The sequence below is a fragment of the Python bivittatus genome, unplaced genomic scaffold, assembly GCF_059951505.1.
Source record: "Python bivittatus isolate LINGU-HERP-01145 unplaced genomic scaffold, Pbiv_v1 ctg000840_np1212, whole genome shotgun sequence".
NCBI classification, from domain to species: Eukaryota; Metazoa; Chordata; class Lepidosauria; order Squamata; family Pythonidae; genus Python; species Python bivittatus.
In genome coordinates, this window is record NW_028277113.1 from 18,139,500 (window position 1) to 18,160,861 (window position 21,362).

Sequence of the window (21,362 nt, forward strand, 5' to 3'; positions counted from 1 at the left end):
TCCCCCCCCCATTTTCTTCAATATCTCCATCTTCATGAGCATCGTAATGAATTGCCGCTTCTTCGCACTCCCCCCGCCCCATCAGCACTCTTGTGCTTAATTGCCGACATTTGCAGTCTGTAGTTTGCAGTCACCACACACCAAACACAACTGATCATGCAAGAAGTCAGGACCAGAAGTTGGAACTGGAAGTCGAGAGACAGTGGGAAAGGGTTAGTTTGTGGCGCACCTTCTCCTGACTTCCAGCCTGACTTTTAGCTCTGACTTCTGGGTCCATCTTGTTCATACTGGCAAAAGTTCACAACTTGAAAGTTCATATCTAGGGGACTGTCTGTGGGAGGGTGTGGCTAGCTACTGACAAGGACGACATGCTGAGCTTTCTGCTCTTCCTCTGATCCAGCTATTTTCTTTAATATAGTTAGTTTACCTTATTAAATATGTTATCAAATAGTAAGATAAGTTAAGCAGGACATTAAGGAAGGAGACTCTGTGCAAAGGAAAGGGGATCAAAGATTTGGAAGACCCAAAGGAGGTTGAGAAGGCACCCCTTCCCAGCAATGAAGAAGTAATGGAGGATGAAAGCACTGCCCATAGGCAAGGACAGACATCTGATATGGAGGTAGTTGGACAATTAATTAAAAATAAAAATAAAAAGAACTGAAGACAGAATGGGACAAACATGCTGTAGGAGTATCTAAAGACTTGGCAGATATGTCTGACCAAATGATTAAACAATTTAAGGAAGCGTCATAACAAATAGCAGTTATTGCTCAGGTAACCAGCAAAGCTTATGATATGGTACAAATAACACTCTAGAGATAGGTAAGGCTCAAAAGAGTATTTCTGAAATAAAGATTGAGTTGACAGATTTACAGGATTGTATCAGGAAAAATAATTTAAGGATCAAAGGAATGTCAGAGAAAACCAGAACAAACATCTCTAAAATTAATGACCTGAGCTCTGATATGAACTTATCAGGTAAAGATACTGAACATGCTCACGGGGTTTGCTCTCCTAGCAATACACATAAATCTAGACATTTTGGTCAGATTTGTAAATTCAAATGTAAAAGATAAAATTATAAGAAAAGCACGTGAACTGGAGGAGATTAAATGGGGCGGTGAGAGAATATTCTTTTTCCAGGATACCAGCATAGATACGTTGCAACGAAAGGAATTCAAACCACTGACAGAAAAAACTTATGCAGAATGAGATTCAATACAAATGGGAATCCCTTTTCAAGTTAATTTTTTTTCTGTCACGAAAAGTTGTTTCAACTTTGACTGAGACGCAGAGCTCTCTAACAAGGGATGAAGGTAGCTATCTACGACTTGTCCTTGAGATTGTGGAAAGCAGGCTCAACCACAAGCTGAAGATTAGATAAGAATGCTGCATTGAGCTGCGGAGTAACAGAAATTGTACCATCTGTTTTACTCTTTTTGAATCTTTAGGTTTAGAGGAAAGGTTTGTTTTTTTTCACATGTATAGTATTTGTCTCTTTATTCACGTTGTAAGAGATCTTTCTTTGTATTTCCTATATCTTTCTTTTTCCTTTATATGTATCTTGGATTTATGTTAATGTGGTTACCTGATGTTGCTTGAAATAAAATTAAAATAATAATAATGCAAGGATATGCAAATTGATTTATGGGGGGTTGGGGAAATGGCACTACAAAGCTTGAAAATCCCTGGTTGAGCAGACAGGCAGCTATTGCTCAGGGCATCATAGACAATATTAACTTACAGGTGACTTTTGCCCCCTATTTCCAACCGTGCAAGAAATGGGAAAACATCATTTCAATCATAACTCCAGTGAAGCAGCTGAGTGCTAATTAGAGATTACAGTTTCTGAATTTCAAATTTAAAGGAGCTGTTACTTTCTCTCTCTCTGCAGATCTTTAGGTCTGCCTTCTGATTCTGTCTGTGCATGTCAGCCCAACAAGATGTACCAGACTAAGAAACCAATCCTGTACAAGTCTAAAACTACTTTTATTAGAACAGCTATCATAACAGAATCTTGCAAGTCTGAATGTGCTTCCCTCCTTCCTCACTTTACCTTCATGTGAATGGGGACGGGTATGTCTGAGATGTTTTCTCAAGTTAGTTTCTTGGACTGGATTAAGCCACACTTGTCTGATCATTTCTTTGGTAAGGGATCCTCCCACTGTCCTTCAAGGCCATTCTTTATTCCCTCTACAATGCACTATGCCCATTGCTAGGACCTGACATTCATTGGGGAGATGTCATGAAGAAACTGAAACTGCATTTCCTTTCCAGAGCATTGCCCTTGGCTAACAACAAAGTCTCAACTGAAAGGCCTTTCTATATTTAAAAAAGGTTGGGGGAAAATCAACATTGACTGATAGTGTGGTGGAATAGTAAAGGTGTTGGACAATCTGCACACAGCAACGGAAATTTACTGAATGACTTATCCAGGAAAAAAAAACCAGTTGGACTTTAATGTTTTTCTAATGAAGTTTAAATCTAATTTGGAGTCACTACTGTCCACTGTCAGTACTGTCTACTTCTCTTCTTAGAGATACAAATGGAGAGAAAGCCATTTAGTGCTTCTCCATATTGCCTGGCACTTGGATTTCCTTTGGGAAGGCAATGGGTCATTGCTGTGGAGAATGCACAACCAAGCAGCTTCAATGCTGGGTCTACAAGTTATCAAGGGTCTTGTGGGCTAGCTGTGACAATGGCAGACAGGCAAAGAAGACTCCTGAAGGCAGCAGGGAAAGGCAGCCACAAGCAGGTTAGGAAGGTAGCAACAATGTCAGTCATGGCAGTCAGAAGACAAATGGATCGTGGAAGCTCATAGTAGAACTCAATCTGGAGGATCACAACAAATCAGCTTTCCACAACTTGGCATCCTCTAGATATGTTGGAACTACAGCTTCCCAGATTCTAAAACTTCAGCAAGTCTGGCAGGGAATTCTGAAAGTTGCAGTTTTAAAACAACTGAAGGCTACAAGGTTGGAGAAAGTCTCTGAAAAACCCTCACTTAGTTTTTGCATTTGAAATAGACTGGATTGTGCCTCTTTCCACCCACCCCCAGTCCATATATGTCCCAGGAACAATAGACCTTCCTAATAAATCAGATCCAGAATCATTATAGGCAGATACCTTCTTTTTCTGCCTGTTCTGAAAAGAACTGCTGGTTAGTGATTACATTAATTATACAAAGATATACTGGTCCTGCAGTGCACAGCATTTCTTTAGCATTACTATCTCCATCAGATGTCCACTTCTCTGTGTATACAAGGAGCCTTGACCTGTCCATTTTTGTCTCCCAAGAGCAGCAAATTTCTCAAAGATATTTATATGCATGTATTTATGCAAACATTTAACATTATTCAAAATGCTTTAGAAACATTTTTGCTTTTGTCAGTCTGCCCCCACCTGTGCCTTCTAGAGATGTTGAAATTCCCACAATTTTGCTAACAAAGAGACTGGGGGTTAAAGGATTAGGCTCCTTCCAAACACACCCTGTGCAGAGTGCTCCCAATCCAGATTGGGCCACTATGACTGTACAAACATCCTGGAAGCTGCACATACAGATCTTACGTATTGCATAATACAGTATTCCTTTATCAACTACATGGAAGAAAAAGTTCTTTTCAGGCACAGGCATTCTAAATCTTGCTTACAGTCACACTTAAGAAATAAGAGTGAGAATGAACTTCATATATCTTCCTTCTTTTTATTCAAAGTGAACTGATGCAATGAGACTTTTGTATCAATGGAGTCTCTACAGAATCCTAGAAAATCAGAGTATCTCTCAGCATGCTGGCTAGGGTTGAATGGAGTTGCAGTTCAACAATATATTGAAGATCCAGATAGGCTGTTCTTGTACAGTAGTAACAGTGTCTACCTTTAATTACTGTTGGCATGTACCAAGGGTCCTTTCACGCCATCACCATTTCAACTCCTGAATCCCTCAAAGCAGTCTGAAGATAATACATAACCAACCAACCAATCTAGTATGATCATAAAGATCCAGCGCTGGTACCAAACTGACACAGAGACTTCTGTGGGTATACTTTGTGATGAAAAAGAGTAGATTGTTGTGTTAAAAAACACAGTCAGAAAGTTAATTGAGCATTTCTTATAAGGAAAGCAATCAGAACTTGGGGACGTTAGGAGAAGAGAGAAACAGCAGCCAGACAGAGTTAAATACAGGAAAGGGGGGGGGAGCAGTATATATAAGAGAAAATAAGAGAAAAGCAAAGTAGCCTTTATGACAATCATTTTGTAATCAAGCTCTCAGGAGGAGTTTTGTTGGTATGTTTCTAAACAGAAATAACTTACGCCCTATACTATTTGTTCATACATTGTTTTTATAAAATAAAATTCTTATTGGTCATGATCAGCTGGTCCTCTGAAAAAAATGAAAAGCAAGATATAACAATTTGCATCCCACCCATACATTTCCATGAAAAGAACTGACGAGAGAAGGTCAAGAAGAGAACTCTATATTTTGGGGTAGTGGCATCAGGCTTTGGAGTATATTTATTTATTCCCCCACATCAATGATACCACTTATGACCAAAGCTTATTTGGTCAGCCTCAGAACACTTCAAATAAATATTCAGCTAAAGCCTGGATTTTTAAACACTGCTTTTATTCATACATACTGTGTACTAAGATGTTTACCTGACAGCTAACAAAGAACAATTAGAAAGTCTGGCATACAGACAAGCCACAATTGTGGGTATTTGTATGGCCAGGCTGTTGCACAGTTCTGTACTGAAGATAAGTGTAAATTGCTTCCACGGTCCAGGGCTGGGCATATCTCTTAAGAAGACTTAGTTAATCAGTATTTGTTTTAAATTGCTTATTCCAAAGTACCTGACACCTCAAGACTGGTAGGTTGTCAAGACATCAATGTTTAGAGCTCATGAACAAGTAATAAGATTCCTGCCAGATGGATTAATTCTCTGTGGAATTTGTTTATCGCATTCTTGCAATGAAAGAACATCTCTTTACATAATTGTATTGTTTTCTGAGATTTAGACACATGCACAAACAAACAAAAGCATGCTGTAATTTAGAAAATTGTGAAAGGGGCACATCTTACTAAGGAGAAGCAGCTTACTGCTTTACAAAAACAAACTTCAGGCCATGCATTTGCCTGTCATAAAACTATAAGCTACATTAAAAATGTTCAGTGTAAGGCAAGAGAAAAGGATCTGCTGATTGGAGAGAAAGATGTGAGATAAAATACGAGATTTATCAGACCTGGGCAGCCAAAATCTTGATGATCACTATATAGTACCATAGAGTTTTTTGTATCTCTTCACTGATACCTAGTGGTCATCTATATTTTTGCCAGCCAGATATGGGAATTTTTCAAGATCCTAGAATAATTAGATTTTTTATGATAGCATTTTTTTTCCTGTGGAATATTAAAGACTTTACAGGTATATCCAAGAACCAAAAGATTTTTTAATGAACTGAAATTATTAAAGCCTACATTTTGTTGGGGTTTTTTTGTTTTGCAATAAACTCCCCAGAGGAAAAAAAATCTATTGGCTAGGAATTGGTGGATCAGATTCATATATGTAGAAATTCAAAAATGGCCAGAGGGGTAGCAATACTAATTAAGAAAGTTTCAAATGTTATAGCTGAGCAAGAACCTTTGAATACTAACTATTATTATATCATTTTGGTGGTTGTTAATATTGGAGATAGTCTGATGGCTTGAATACATTTTTCTAGTCCTATTAGAGACAAACCAGACATTTTACACATCTGTTTTGCAAATTATTTTAGGTAGACTAGATAATTGTGGCGGGGGATTTTAATGTAGTCTTGAATCCATCAATGGATCAGGATAAATCTGTAAAAAAAATATCATCCTCAGATCTGGAGTGCTTTCCAGGCATGTATTCAAGAATTAATTTAATTGACATTTGGAGATATTTAAATTTACCTAACCAAGAACATACTTTTTTCTCAACTCCATATACAGTAGCACATGTTCTCATTTAGACTTAAAAAAAAAAACCTTGATCCATAGTTAACTTGGTTGGAATGAATTACCATTTCTGATCACATTCTGGGAATAATACCATTATCTTTTAATAAGAAAACCAAAGCCGCTGTGAGTTATATTTTAATATGTCCTTGCTAGATCGTATACCTTTGTATTGATCAACAACAACAACAAAAAAGGATATTGATAGTTTTTTTTCAAGCAAATAGATGATCAGTAAATGCAAAAGACATCTTAGGTTCAACTGAAAGCTTGTATATGGGAGAAACAATAGTCTATGGCCCTTGGAGGGAAAAAAAAACTAATAGAAGAACTTCATTGTTTGTTTGTTTGATTAATTGCTTATGTGCCATCAAGTTGATGTTGACTCTTAGCAACCACACAGATAGACCTTTTCCAAGAATATCTTAAGAATTTAGGAGAAGAGGACAACCAGCAGCAAGGTGGATAGTCTCAGTTACAGTAGTGATGAGTGCACTGTTGAAAGAGCTGAAGGACCAGGTTAGGGACAGATCATCATGGAGAAAATCTATCTATGTGCTCACTAAGAGTCAACGACTTGATAGCACGTAATCAATCAATCTTACAAATTTAGAAAAGGATGTAAAGGATGGTTAGAATGTTCATGCTAGAAATTGAATTGTGGAATCGTATTTTTAAATCTGTTAAACTAGAATTTGATCAATTATGTGTTTTCAATATGGAATATTCATCAAAGTGTATTAAACAGACATATTGGGAATGGGGGGAAACTGGCAAATTGTTGACTTCTCATTTAAAATGAAACAAAGCAATATGATACTTATAAAAAGATATTTAATGGAAACAATTCATAAGTACTATAATCCAATTAATTCTCAAATTATGGAATTCTAATCACATTTATACTCTACAGATGTAGATATTGAGCAGATAGGTGGCTTCTTCAGATACTCTTTCAAGGGATATTGCAGGAAATACTCAACAAAATTGAAGCAATTGATACTAGGAAGACCGCTGAGTTGAATAGATATTAAAAAAATAAGTAGAGCCGGCCACAACTGTGGAGCAGGGGCAGGATCAGGGTATAGTTAATGTTATCCAAGAAACCCTGGTGGCTTTCAGGGATGCATCTCCGAAGAAAGTTGGTTGTAAGACCCTGTGTGTGAAGTTGGGCAGCAGGGATCATAGAAGATTGTTTGTTTGTTTATTTACTTAGAGGATTGTTGCTAGTGTTCCAAACCTGGAAAAAGCCCTGGTTGGTTTATGGGAGAATTAAACATTGTGGGGTGACACACAAAAATATTTTTTAGTGTTTGGGGGTGAAAAAATCACTGTTTTATAGAACCACTGAGTGACCCCTCTGTATTTTATCCCCTTCTGCCCTCACTTTTCACAATCCACCCTACATGTACAGTCACTCCACTAAGGTTATAGTCATACTTCTATCTCAGGATAAGAACACGTTCACATCATCATTGTTCTATGTCCCAATCATTTAAAAGCAATTTGGAAATGGCTTGTGATAATCTGGACAGACAGTGCAGTGTGGTGGTGAAGTGTTAAGTGGTTAAGCAGGTTCTAGAGCCAGGTTCTAGCTCAGTCTCCACCCTAGAAGCTCACTGGCTGGTTTTAGGTCAGTCACTCTTTCTTACTCCAACCTATTTCACAGGATTGTTGTGGAGAAAATGGGTGGAAGGAATACTGTGTTCATTGCCTTGTGTTCCTAAATGATATGCAGTATATAAATCTAACAGATAAATATTTATTTCTGCCATCTATGTTGTGTTGAAAAGAAAAATCACTGCTCTATCCTAACCTGCTGAAGATTTTGCAGCAATAAAAATCCTCTCATTCTACCCCATACAAAAGGAAAAGCAAGAAGGTGGACATTGTCAATTCCATGTCACCTTGCCTGAAGTACCAAATATGAACTGTGAAGTTTTCAAGCCAGTGTTCCTCTTACAGGACCTGCTGAGATGGCAAAAGCTCAGGAGCTGGAAGGAGAGACAAGTCAAGAGTTCCTTTGAATGAGTAAACAGTTTCAAGATCCACAGAGCTCCAGCATTTCCAGCTGAAAACTGGCTTCATAAATTCCCCTCTTTCCTGCAGATAAGCCAGAAGTAAATCAGCTCAGTTGCCAAACAATAGCATACTATCAGAGAAACAGAGCCAATCTGGAAGTGTTCCAGTGCTAGAAGCATTTGATTAAACACAAAAATGTTAGTTTTTAAACTGTCGGAAGAACCTTTTATTAAAGAGAAGTGAATTGCTTAAAGGGTTTAAACCAAAGCTTTGTAGCCTGCAATAGAATGGAAGTCTTTCCACTTCCTATAACATTTTTCCAAGCAGTTAAACAAATCAGGGGATTTGATTGACCTTAGTCTTTCACTCCTATGACTGCAATTGTCACATGTCCCTTACTGTGTCTATTTATATGTCTGAAATGAGGCCATAGTTGGTGGGAGTAGAGAGAAAAAAGGGCTAGAATTAAGACTTAAATATTTAAATCATAGGCCCTGTCAATAGCTCAGTTTGAAAGCAAGGGTTTTGAAAATATTATTGTAAATCTTTCCTTTATAAATATGGACATCCTTTTCTCAAGCCAAGTGGAAATTACATCTCTCCTGTTTTCTCCACATGGCCCTCTGAAGTGTGTTTGGGTTACAATTTTGAAAAGAAATCTCAGCAATTTATAGATAACACACATGCCTGGAAGCTTAACAACCATTTTCAGGATAACTTCCTCCTTCGGATCATGACACAGAGGTTTGCAGAGATGGATTGGTTCAGTGATTTAGCACTTACCTTGACTTCAAAGACACTTGATGTTATGACCAATTTTAAAAGTTACACCAATATAGCCTAGTCTGACAGCCTCTAGAAATGCTGGTATTTTGGAAGCTGTAATACCAGTACAGGTTGTCCTAATTTAGCAACTGCTTCGTTTAGCTACTATTCGCAGTTACAGTGGTGATGAAAAAGTAACTTTGCTACCAATGCCCACGTTTATGACCTTTGCAGGTCTGTAAAGCAAAGGAAAACTGAAGTAAGGTCATAAGCAAAGTCGCAGTTTCACTTAGCACTTGCTTCACTTAACACCGAGTTGCCAGTTCCAATTGTGGTTACTAAACAAGGACTACCTGTGCAGAAGGAGGGCACCAGGTCAAATAGGACTGGATTATACTATAAATAAGCAGTATATCTGATAATTATATTCGGGATGAGAACATCAGGATGTCCAGAAACTGAAGAACTATAACTCATAGCACCTTCCTTCCTTCCCTCCCTCCTTCCCTTCTTCAAGAGCCCTCTTTCTTTGGCTTTGCCATGAAACTCTCCCACCTGCTATTATCTTCCAGGGCTCTTTTGCTTTTGGGGGGGCAGGGGGAATACAGTTCTTTCAAATCAGGTTCCCCTTCTACAACCCAGGTTCCCAAGCTGATCACTGGCTCTGAGACCTGGATCAGACCAAATACCAGAGCTGGTGGGGTGGGGTGGGGAGTCTGCATAGTGAAAAAGGAGAACTGATGCAAGCCCCCCCCCAGTATCTTTCAGCTGTTGTTCGGAGTGCTTCTGAACATAGGTTTAGCACCCTTGTGATCTGTTGAATGGTCTTAATGCTCTTCTGGGTCTAGCCATCTGCCAGAATGATCATCAGTCACAGCAGTGTTACGATTGGCAGATGATTTTACTGTCAGATTATCATATTGAGAAGTGGAAGAGGGGCAATTTTAACTGCAAAGAAAGTCAGTATACCATCCTACAGGTGGAAACCAGAACAGAAGCAACAGGGATTAGCAACAAGGGCAGCAAAACCAATCCCAGTTCAGTTTTCTTTTAGTTTGGAGATACGAGGAGAGCACTTTGAGCCATAACTGACTTTAGATAGCAGTATTTTAAAATAACTGGATGCTATTTTAAACCTACTGTTGCTGAGATGTATACAGTAGGGCTGTACTATGCTTACAGATTCAAAAAGATGCTACAAAGTACATGGAAGCACAAAAATAGCACCTGACTGTAAAAGGCAGCCTCTCAATTCCAGGAAAAAATGGCTGCTTTAAAGAGCTACAAACACTACAAAGCAACTTTCCTGAAACAAATCCAAAGCACTGCACAACCCAATAACCACTGCTCCATTACTGGTACTAATACTACTACTTATTATTATTGTTACAGGTAGTCCTCATTTAACAACCACTCGTTCAGCAACTATTCAAAGTTACGACGGCACTGAACAAGGAAATGGTCCTCGTAGTTGAGGCTGTCACAGCATCCCCACAGTCATGTGATTGCAATTTGGGTGCTTGACAGCTGACTCACAATTACAATGATTGCAGCTTCCTGCAGTCAGGTGATTGCCATTTGTGATTTCTTTGTGGGCTTCTGACAAGCAAAGTCAATGGGAAAGCTGGCAGGAGGTTGCAAATGGTGATCATGTAATATTGAGTTTAACAACCACATGGGATTCACTTAATGACAGCAACTGGAACTGCTACAACTTGCATCGTAAATCACATGTCATGCTTTATGACAGCATTGCTTAGCAAGAGTTGCCAATCCCAATTACTGTCATTAAGTGAGGACTACCTGTATTATTATTGTTGCATTACAGCCCTTTTCAGCCTGGCCCTTCAGTTATTTGGGACTACAGCTCCTAAAATTCCAACCCAGCATTCTTAAGCTATTGTTTTTAATTAATTAATTAATTAAAGTATTGAATTGCAATACTGTATATTTGGAGGGAATCAGACTGGAGAAGGTGTCATGCTATAATTTCCAGATCTGATTAGTTTTTGAAATGTTTGACCCAATTGTTTGACGGAGCCAGTTGTGGGGTATATCATGAGCACTGTCAGGTTTCTCATACAGTTTTTCAGCATCTGAAAAGAAAACCCTCTTTTTCCCTGCAGCCAAAACATTGGAATTTGCATGCAGCACATTTCAATGACTGAAATAGGTTCCCTTAAATAGCTTTGCAGAACCAGAGTCCTTTTATTGCATGGCTTTTCTTCTCCCTGAAAAACACACTTGATGTAAAAACAAGAAGCTTCATTAACAAAAGGCAACCTGTGAACTTTCCTGCTTCAGCCACAAACCTGCTAATAATCATTATGGAAACTAGCTTTTTTGCTTTAGGGGATGTTTGTATAATTTCAACAGGAGCCAAGTTCTAATGAAAGTGCTTGCCTAAAGAAACAGTCCCAGTTATTTTCTTGCTTTTGTCTCAGTCTAAAGAGTCACTGCCTTCTTGATTAGAAAATGGAGATACTTTCTCAGCAGCCTCTTTGGGCTTTGGAAACATATTTAATAAGTGATTCTGGAGGTTTGCTAGTCAAATTGGAAGCAATTTCACACACTGATTGTAAGAGTGTTCTGGAGAGGTCCCTGTTGTTACTGGCAATTGCAATTTGTAAGTAGGTACAACGTGCTGGCCAGATGGGAAACCTTCAGTGGCCAGTTCTTTCCTGTGCCTTGCACAAAAGTGGAAAGATTTCATTTCCTGAAGGCAATGGCACACATCTGCCAAGCCAAAAGAGTGCTGGTTGCATTTTTATAATCTCCTAACAGCACCTCAGACTGTTTAGCTTGCATCAAATTGTTCCTAACTATCAATCAACCAGAATAATCAATCTACTGGCAGCCCTCAGCTAACCCAGGCCTAATTGGGATTGGTAGTCAAATTTTGTGTTACAACTTTTTCAGATTCAGTCAAATTTCTAATTGTTTCCCCTTGTTTTTACAGTTCTTTTAAAACTACACTACTTAACTGAAGAACTTAGTTAACTGAACAGGCCATGAGATTCTATCCATTCTGAAGAGAGAGTCTCAAAAGATTTCATCTTTGTCTTATTAATTAGAATGTACAATCTGTACAATTTGTTGCCTTTCCACTGAGCAAATTTCTTTGCCCTTTCATCTTCATGAAAATAAATGTTTAATAGCAAAGCAAGAGGTGGCAAAGTGGAGGAAACCTGATTGGCCCAGGACCTTCATGCATATGGAATAGCATTGGTACATGAGTTGCCTAACACACGAGTGAATCAACAGCCATATTAGCAATAGGAAACTGCGCCTGGCAGCTGTAATCTAATTTCCCCCTCAACAGATGAGAATGTTGATCTGAGGACTCTTGATGACAATTTTGTACTGAAGACACCCCTATCCTTTATATCAACCTACTGTTCTCAGGCTCATGAAAGAAACAGAATAACTCTTAAGCTAGTTGCTGCATACTAAGTATGTAGGATAACAAATAGATTTCTACTAATAGGCCTCATGGCAATTAAGTCAGCTGTATGTTTTCTAGCTCAGTTGATCCAGCTGTGAGTCTTACTCAGTTGCCAGAGTACTTTGGCTTCAAACATTTTATCAAACAGTTCTTTTAAAAAAATCTGTGATCAGTATCCAACTGGAGATAATGTGAAAATCCATACTATTTTGTTTTCTTTTTTAAATTCTACACCCCTCCCTGGTTCTTTTAGCTGTTTTCTGTCATATCAACAAATAGATCAGGTCAGAACACAAGAAATGTATTATTAGAATAATCATGCCTAAGAGATAATATTGTTCCACAAATATTAAAATGGGGGGGGGAATCTCTTATAGACTTTCAGACTCATGAATTTGTGCTACATTAATCTAAAATAATGCATCTTGTACTATAAGAGTAAATTTTGATTTGATCTGCCACATTCTTTCCCAAAAAGGCATTGCACACTTTGTCACATTGAAAACTGGCTCAAATCAATCCAGAAAAAATTACATTGATCAGTTAAATGTATATTAAGTTAGATGGCTCAGATGCTTTAATGAATGAGTTCAGCCAGAGTCCTGAGACAAGTTGGGAGAATAAAAGTGTGTTTCAGTCTTTCCTCCAAGGAATGCAGAGCAGTTTATGGAACCTTTACACATAGTATTTGTATTGTTTCTGGTTTAGTTCTGTCCCCTGTATTCCCACACCATCACAGCCATGAGTTTAAGACCCTAACTGCTTCTAGTAGATCGCTGTTAGTAAATCACTGCTTATTTTTGACTACGAAGATCTGGCAGAGTATATAGAAAGACCTATGTCAAGATAGTGGTGAGGTGTTCTAAAGAATATACTGATATACCAAAGAATATCCTGTCAGGGGAGATGAAGCAATGACTTTGAAGAGAGTATAGGAAGATGTAGCTAAAAGATGGGACAGCAAGCTTTTTCTAAACATTATAGTAAGAACTTGGAACTTTTCATGAAATATATGCTAGCTATATCAAGGTTTGTCATGTTGTAGTAATATATGCTGAAAATGCTCTGTGGTTGGAATTTTTAAGGTAATGCAGGGGTGCATTAGATTTTTTGAAGAGCACATACAGTACATACAAGAGGGCTGTTGCAGGAACTTTCAGTGGGGCAAAGCCAAATGTGACAGCAGATTCTACAAAAATGGGGATTAGATTGATATGGCTTAGAGTTAGGAACATTGTACAGAAGAATAGAGATGGGTCACTAATTTGTATGGTATGTTGTGAAGCCTGCCCACACCAGCAAAAGGATTATACTCTATTGTAAATAAAGTGGGAACAGATAATAGCTTAGAAAGAAAAGCATGGTAAGTAGTTTGTATACTATTGCACTATTTAAAGTGAGTTGACTCCAATTTTTGATCTTTGTGTCCAAAACATTTATTGACCTGAAATGGTCTTTGAAAGGAGCTTTGTTAGAAACTACTGCCATCTATGGGGAAAATTACTACAAGTTTTTGCTCCTTACTTGATTCACAACATATTCAGTCATTCTTCACTGCCTATCCCACATGCATGAGTAAAGATCATGTGGAAAAACTACTTATTACAATCGGTATCTTTTTCAGGCTTCAGGAAATGAAAAAACAAAACAAAACAAACAATCTTGTTAAATGGGAAAGATTTTGGAATGGCCAAATGCTTATATAAAAGAGATTAGGATTAAATCACCCAGGATGTGTTTTCTCTTTTCTTTAGAGAAACAAAAATTATTTTACGTTTCCAAAACAAATATTCTATCTCAGCAAGAATAATAAATCTCTTTTGTTGGAGAGGGCGGAGCTGGCGTCGCGGCGATACGGCGGGCGATCCTGGGCTCCCAGGATGGCAGCCGATATCTCCTCGCCCGGACGGTCCCGATGGACCTAAGCCGTCCCGTAGAGATGGCGAACGCAAAGGGCGCGTCCCGCGGATCTCAGGGACGCCGCAAGTCCCAGATCGATCCGGGGAGAAGCTCTTGAAGCCGGTGGAGGAGAGGCAGCCAAAAATGGCTGCGAAAGCCGGGACAGCTCCAAAGGAAGATGGAAGAGAAGGGTGTCAACTGGGTGAGATGGACTTTTACTATTCAACTATTCTTAGAGAACACCTTAAGTAACTTAAAGAGATTTTTAAAAGTGAAGAAAAGTGGATTAAGCGGCGAGATTGAACCCTATTAAAAAGAAGGGGAGAAAATTTTTCTTTTCAACTTTCCCTTTTTAGTGGAATTGACAAGATGTTTTTCTTTTAAAAAAATATATTTTTAACTGGATTGGCTTTCTCTTTTTAATACTCAATAACCTTTATATTTTAAGCCTTTTTTTTTTACTAAGATTTTTTTATTGTTATAAGAAATTTATATCTTTTTGACTTTGAAATGGGGAAAGTGGAGTTAAGAGAAAGTAAATGAAAGAAAGTTGCACTGCCATTTAGAGGCGCGAATTAGTGCTTTTTTTTTCATTGTGACGCACGCTCAAAGACCCTGTGCTTTCTAAAAAGATAGTGGGATGTGCATGTTTATACAGGTGCCATCCGTAACTATAAACAAGAAAGTGGAGTTGAAAGCGACTTTGAAAACATTAAGATGGAAAGTTTGAGCCAGTCACAAGAGCCTTGATTAGTGGCAGTAGCTCTTTTTTCTGCTAGAAGCTCTGCTTTGCTTTCTATTCCCCCCCCAGATGGATTTTTTTTTTTTTTTTAAAGAGGCTTAGCCTTTTCCTTCTTTTCCTTTTCTTTTTATTTTTCCTTCTTTTTTTTTTCTCTCCTTTTGCTTCTTTTTTCTTATTTTTGGCAAGAACAAAGATAAAGAATCCTTTGACTCAATGAAGGTTTATCAAGATAATAGACTATACGAGAAACACAATGCAGAAAAAGATCTTTAAACTATTGAGGATGACTATAAAAAATTGGAAGAAGAGCTGCAGAAACTCTCAAAAAAAAAAAAAAAAGATATTAAAGCTAAAATGGACTTAATTAAACATAAAACGGGATCATTGGAAAAGGAAGAAATAGTACAAGAAATCAGAAACATTAAACGGAATTATTGTGAGGCCTATAAACTGAGAATTAAAAGGGTTAATCAACTGATAAATGAAGAGAGACAGATTTGTTCTTGGCACTGAGGTGAGAAAAGATTATACAAGATTATAATGGAAAATCGTACTAAGAGAATGTACAAAAAGAAGAAGTAAAACAATATTGAAAGAAACTATTGCAGATGTTTAAAGAGAAAATCAGGGGAATACAACAATGATGGAACTGACAGAAGCTTCCAAAAGCAGAATGTTCAAAAGGACACTTATTATTGCTTTCTCTTATCCAATAATATAGAAAAAAGGAATGAACAGCCAGATATTTTGGGACATTGAATGAAAAGGGTGAACTCAAAATTATGCAAGCGCTGGAATAAAGTATAAATCTGAGATATATAGTTAAAAATTGTATAACATGTAGTGAAATCTGGTTAGAACTGTAACTTGGTTAGAATTGTAATTGATACTGTAACTGATATTGGTTAGAATTGTAACTCTTAAGAATTGGAAAAATTAAAAAGTACTTATGCAGGAGGAAGTTATTCAAAATTATGGAATGTGCAGAGATGAGTTAAATTGAGATTTGAAATTAGAGTAAGAAGATAAGCAATTTTATATGACACGGGATTTGTTTTTATTAATGATTAGATGAGAAAATATAGTAATGTAATAGATTAGGAAATTTTATAATAGAAATTTGATATTAATTATTATATATATACACATATAATAGATAGATGGAGATGTATTACTAATCCTATTGAAAGTTAAAATTTTTTGTAATATATGATTTTATAGATTAGCTATGAATGATTAATAATTGTTAATTGATAAGTATACAAGTATATTTTTGAATAGATGATATGAGAATTTAAGATTATGAAAGGGGCACCAACGAGTTTAACTGGTTGACACACGGTATAAAATGGAAGATGCTTTTTTATGCCTTTTTATGTTTTTGTTTGTTCATGTTTGTTTTGTGTTTGTTGTAAAAATAAAAAAAAACATTATAAAAAAAAAAAAAATAAATCTCTTTTGTTAACTGTCAATATGTCTGCAGTCCATGTGAAATAGCACATTAAATGAGAAAGACTGGGTTTACCGGATTTGAAATTGTATTTCACAACATGTTGTTGGGTTTGGATGAAAGAATGGATGTTGCTGAGAAACTAGAGATTTTTAGAGTTAAAGGGTCATGACCTGAGGTTTGGATGGCATGGATACTTATGGCACAATTAAGTTAAAATTAATGTGGATTTTTAAAATAATTTTATTAGATGTGCCATATTGAGAATATAGAATAGATACAAGCCCAGGTTGTGCCCGAAAATGCCTCTGTGGATCTTAGGTCAAGAAGCATTCCACAGAAGAGAAACAGCAGGCAAAAACAAATGGTTGACGTACCAGGAATTATTGGAAAGCCATCAAGGGGAATATAAGACTAAATCAAGAGAGAAACTAACAGCAGAAGGATATAGTTGTCAATGGTTTTCTCACTTACAGTTATAATAAAGATTCAAAATGGACAAAAAGATTTACGGCATGGAGCAAAGTAAGTCAGAATTTGAAGTACTGTTGTGCACTGGTGATGAACATGTAATTGCTAAAATGTATAAACTTTTGTTGAAATTTGAAACAGAGGAAGAACAGGTCAAAGAATGTATGATAAAGTAGGCTAAGGATTTTGGCTATAATACAGATGGATCAGTGGGAAAATATGTGGTTAAAAGGATTGAAATTTACATTATGTTATGATCTTAAAGAGAATTTTTATAAAATGATGTGTTGTTGGTACATGATGCCAGATAAATTATGTAGAATGTATAAAGGCACTTCAAATGTATGTTGGAAATGTGAACAACATGAAGGGACATTCTATCATGGTTGGTGGACATGTAAAAAAGCTAAAAAAAAATTTTTGGATTCAAATACATAAATTGATAAATTGATAGAGGATTTTAAAGATTAATATTCAACTGAAGCTAGAATTGTTCCTTTTAGGACTGATGAATACACGGTTAGAAAAGAGTCATGGAAGATTATTTCAATATATGATTACTGCAGTAAGATTATTATATGCACAAAGATGGAAAGATTCTGCATTACCCACTATGGAGGAATGGCTGGTGAAATTGACAGATCTTGCTGAGATGGATAAATTGACTACTTTGATACTTATATATATTTCATCATCCTGTGCCCACCATTACCAGGACGTTTAAAAAAGCATCCTGCATCATTCATTCCTGTCTTCCTTCATTCCTGCTCCCGCAGTACTGTCTCAAGTACATCATTTTACACTGCTATGGCATTTTTCTGTTATTCTTTGATGCGTTTGAAGAATACTATTATATGTTTAGTCTTCTCCTTGCAAGACTTTCCTATTTTTCAGTACCGTCAGCTGTTTATAGTGTTTTGCACCAACTGCCCAGGAACTTGAAGGAAGTTCACCTTATAGACCTAGATTACTGCTAGATCTTTTTTAGTTTCAACACATCCATGAGCAACTTGTGATCTTGTGTTAGGAAATACCATTTGGTTCCTCCTTTACTGTTACTATTTCATGTTCAGAGACATTGTACCATACCAAATCCTCATAATATATTCTATTTGTTCTAAGCTGGCTATCTCTAATACTGTAAGTGATCTAAGCTGTGTAAATTCAGTTGCTCCATTAAGGAAGCATTAATTTTCCCAGTCCATCTCAGGTATGAAGCTGTAATGCTTTCTTTTCACATTGGAGTTCATCCCCCATATGTAAGCCTTGCTCCACTGAATGGAGCTGTAAAACCAGTGGTAAATTATCACTATCTAAACAACAGTCAAACCTGAAACTATCTAAATATTGCAGTGAGCTACAGGAGATACCTACATAGTCTAGGGTATTCATAGTGGTGCCTGACCAATGTGTATATTTTACAGAATAACCTCCTGTTATAGCCTAATTAAAGATAGATAAATCTAAGACACTAAATGCCTGAGCCAAATTCTTGGAGAGATTCTACTGAGGAGGATATGCCCTTAATTGGGGTGTTGTTGATGGCATTTGGAGAACAGGGACACCTCATTTGGTCCCATACTGCGATAGAAAACACCATAATTATATATGCACTTTGATTAGTCAATATCAATTTTTCCACATGTTTATTAGGCAGTGCCATTTAAAACCGGTTTGTGACTTAGTACTAATGGGAGGAAGGTATACATTAACTAGCAGGAGGCTAAAGTGGTCAAAATTAATTAATACTGCCAAAGCAGAATGCTCCAGGGGGCTATAAAATCCTATTTGCATTCCTGTACAAAGAATTCAAACTCATCTTCTTTATTTCCCATGCTCTAAATATTAGCATATGGACAACAAAGGCCATGAACTTTTACAAGCCAAAGTTCTTCCTGATTTTCCACTGAGTGGTTTAATAGGCAGCATAACAGCATACTCCCATTTCCACACAAGTCTTTATCTGAGATCCTTATTTCAGGGTTTTCATTTCCAATCCTCACAGGATTCAGTTTATAGCCCTCCAGTTAAAATTTACCATTTTTATCAGTTAAAGTGCAATCCAGTCATTACCCAGATAAATCAGATTATGGTCTCAGAAATCAGATCTCTTCTGATTTGGTTGGCATTATCTGCATAACCAGGTACTCATTTGTACTCCTCTTCTTTCCTTTTCCATCTTTTTCCTGTATGTTTTTCTCCAGCTTTTCAAACAATTTCTGCCTTTGAAAACAGCTTGAATGAGATAATCAGACTGTGCTCTCATGCTTTCAAAATCATAAGGTACAATGCGCAAGGGAAGGTGGGAGACGCAGGGAGGGAAATCAGTTGTTTCAGGGCAGAATATAAAGGACCAGGTTGGTCTCCACTTTGCCAGGCAGATTAAGCAAACTCTAAATGGCCCTTCACTCCTTCCTCTACATTTCGAGGGCAATATCACAAATCAAGAGCTCTGTGTTTTTTTTATTATTATTACAGTCTTATTAGCAAGATGGGGCAGATGAACAGGTCAAGCTTTCTGTATCCCTTGTCTCTGCTGCCTCTTTTAATACTTTTGCAAAATAAAAACAAACAAAAATGAAGTAGCAGTACAGTAGTAGTGGCAATAATAATACAAAATTGAAATAAGTAATCAACAGCTAATCAGAAACAAACAACCCTCCCTCAACTGGGATTTTACTGAATACCTACATGGTCTTGAGCAATTTAAACATTTAAAATATATATAATAAATATTTATATCAAAATATATCCTGATGGTTATATATCAGAGAAATTTTTATTATTATAGCTAATAACTGATGACTACATTTGACTGAACTTGTCTTTCATTTCAGAGCTCTTTGTTGTTTTAATTCTTAAATCAAAGCACTGTCCCATACTTTTAAATATTACTAATCCAACAAAATGTACTTTGAATTTCCACTGCTTTGCAATAACCTATTTATTTAATTTAAAACTGAGTCAATTTCCTAAACTGCACCAATGTCTATGCATTAGGAGATTTATACTACAAACCAACTGCAGATTCATTATGAAATTTCATTGGATGATTTACCCAATTTCTTGACCAGAAACGCTGTTTTTGAAACCTTGAAAAAGACCTGCCTGTCATACATGTCAAAGACAAAGCTGACAATTTTAGGCTAATGTTACAACATATTGCATAGTTTTTTTCTTGATAAACTGAAGAGCTGCTTAAAGAATCCAGATGGCAAGAAGAGCGTTGTTTTTATCTGCAACTACCTTTTTTAGCAGTCGTCTCAGTTAAAGAGTTTGAAAATGTTCTTTGAAGACTAAATATCAAAAGAACTCTTATTACATCTAGTAAATGATGCAGTCTAAAAACAAAATAGTCTGGAAACTCATACATATCAAAAGTTATTGCCATGGCTTGATCATATAAAACAGGCTTTAATTATTTCAATACACTAAAGAGACAATGAGCTGATTTTCCAGCATTTGCAGCTGGGTATATCCTTTTATCTTTGTAGTATGACAGATCTATCTTGCCTGAAGAAAATAGGACTAATTCCTTTGTTCAACTATGATGAAAAAAAACCTTACAGTAAAATTAGTAAATAATATAATTAAAATGGATTAAATTTAATAGAGCACTAAACTTATATTTAGGTTTCTGTGAAACAAAAGGTCCAAGAACTAACTCATGACAATTCATGAACTGACTTCCTGGTATTTTTACCTTAAATCATGAGCTATAAAAGCATCAGTCATTCTAGATCAGATGCCAATAAAGTACAATAATACTTCCTGCTACATCTTCTGAACTTCTGACACTCAGCTTCACTGATAATCCTAGGAATTAATATAATGAGGAATGCAGAACAAATGTCTACCTATTTTCAGCATCCAGTGTTGTAATATTCATAAAGACAACGATATAATAAACCCTATCTCTGTCCTTAATGATATTGTTTGTTTTAAGGCTTGGAAGAGGGCAATTAGATTTTTTCCAATACTGTAATCAAATTCTTATGCAAGCAAGGCATAATAAGTGCAAATGATATAATTGCGCAAATATAATAAATACATTTTCATTTGAGAACTCAGCCCAGTCTGATGTAAGTATGGAAGCAAAATCTCAGTATAAGTGACATGATGTGCAATGTATTGCCATTATTCTGTTTGGGTTTTCAGTATAGAAAAAAATACAAAAAAGACAGCAGAGGAAGTTTTCCCTCTTTAGAAGCACTATTACTTTTCTGCTATGTGTGAAAGGCTGGTCACCCACTATGCAAAGCAGAGTTCTGCAACTGCTAGAGCTATGCTGTCCTGCTTTACTTCTTCTTCAGAGTCATTCCGGAGACAGAGCAAGTTTTCCACAAAACTGAAATTGTCCAGCAGTGAAATAACAAGCAAACTACCCTCCTCAACATTCAAACTTAGGACATGTCAACAACTGGGTGGCTTGCACATTTGTGGGACTCTGTATCTGTGTTGTACAGCTCAGCTCCCTTGTGAATCTCATCACTTCTCAGCGCTAAACCCTTTTCACCCAAGAAAAAGGGTTGATATCCTCAAATATGTCAAATTTAAGATGTCAAACCCTGCTGCATTCTTGCATTCC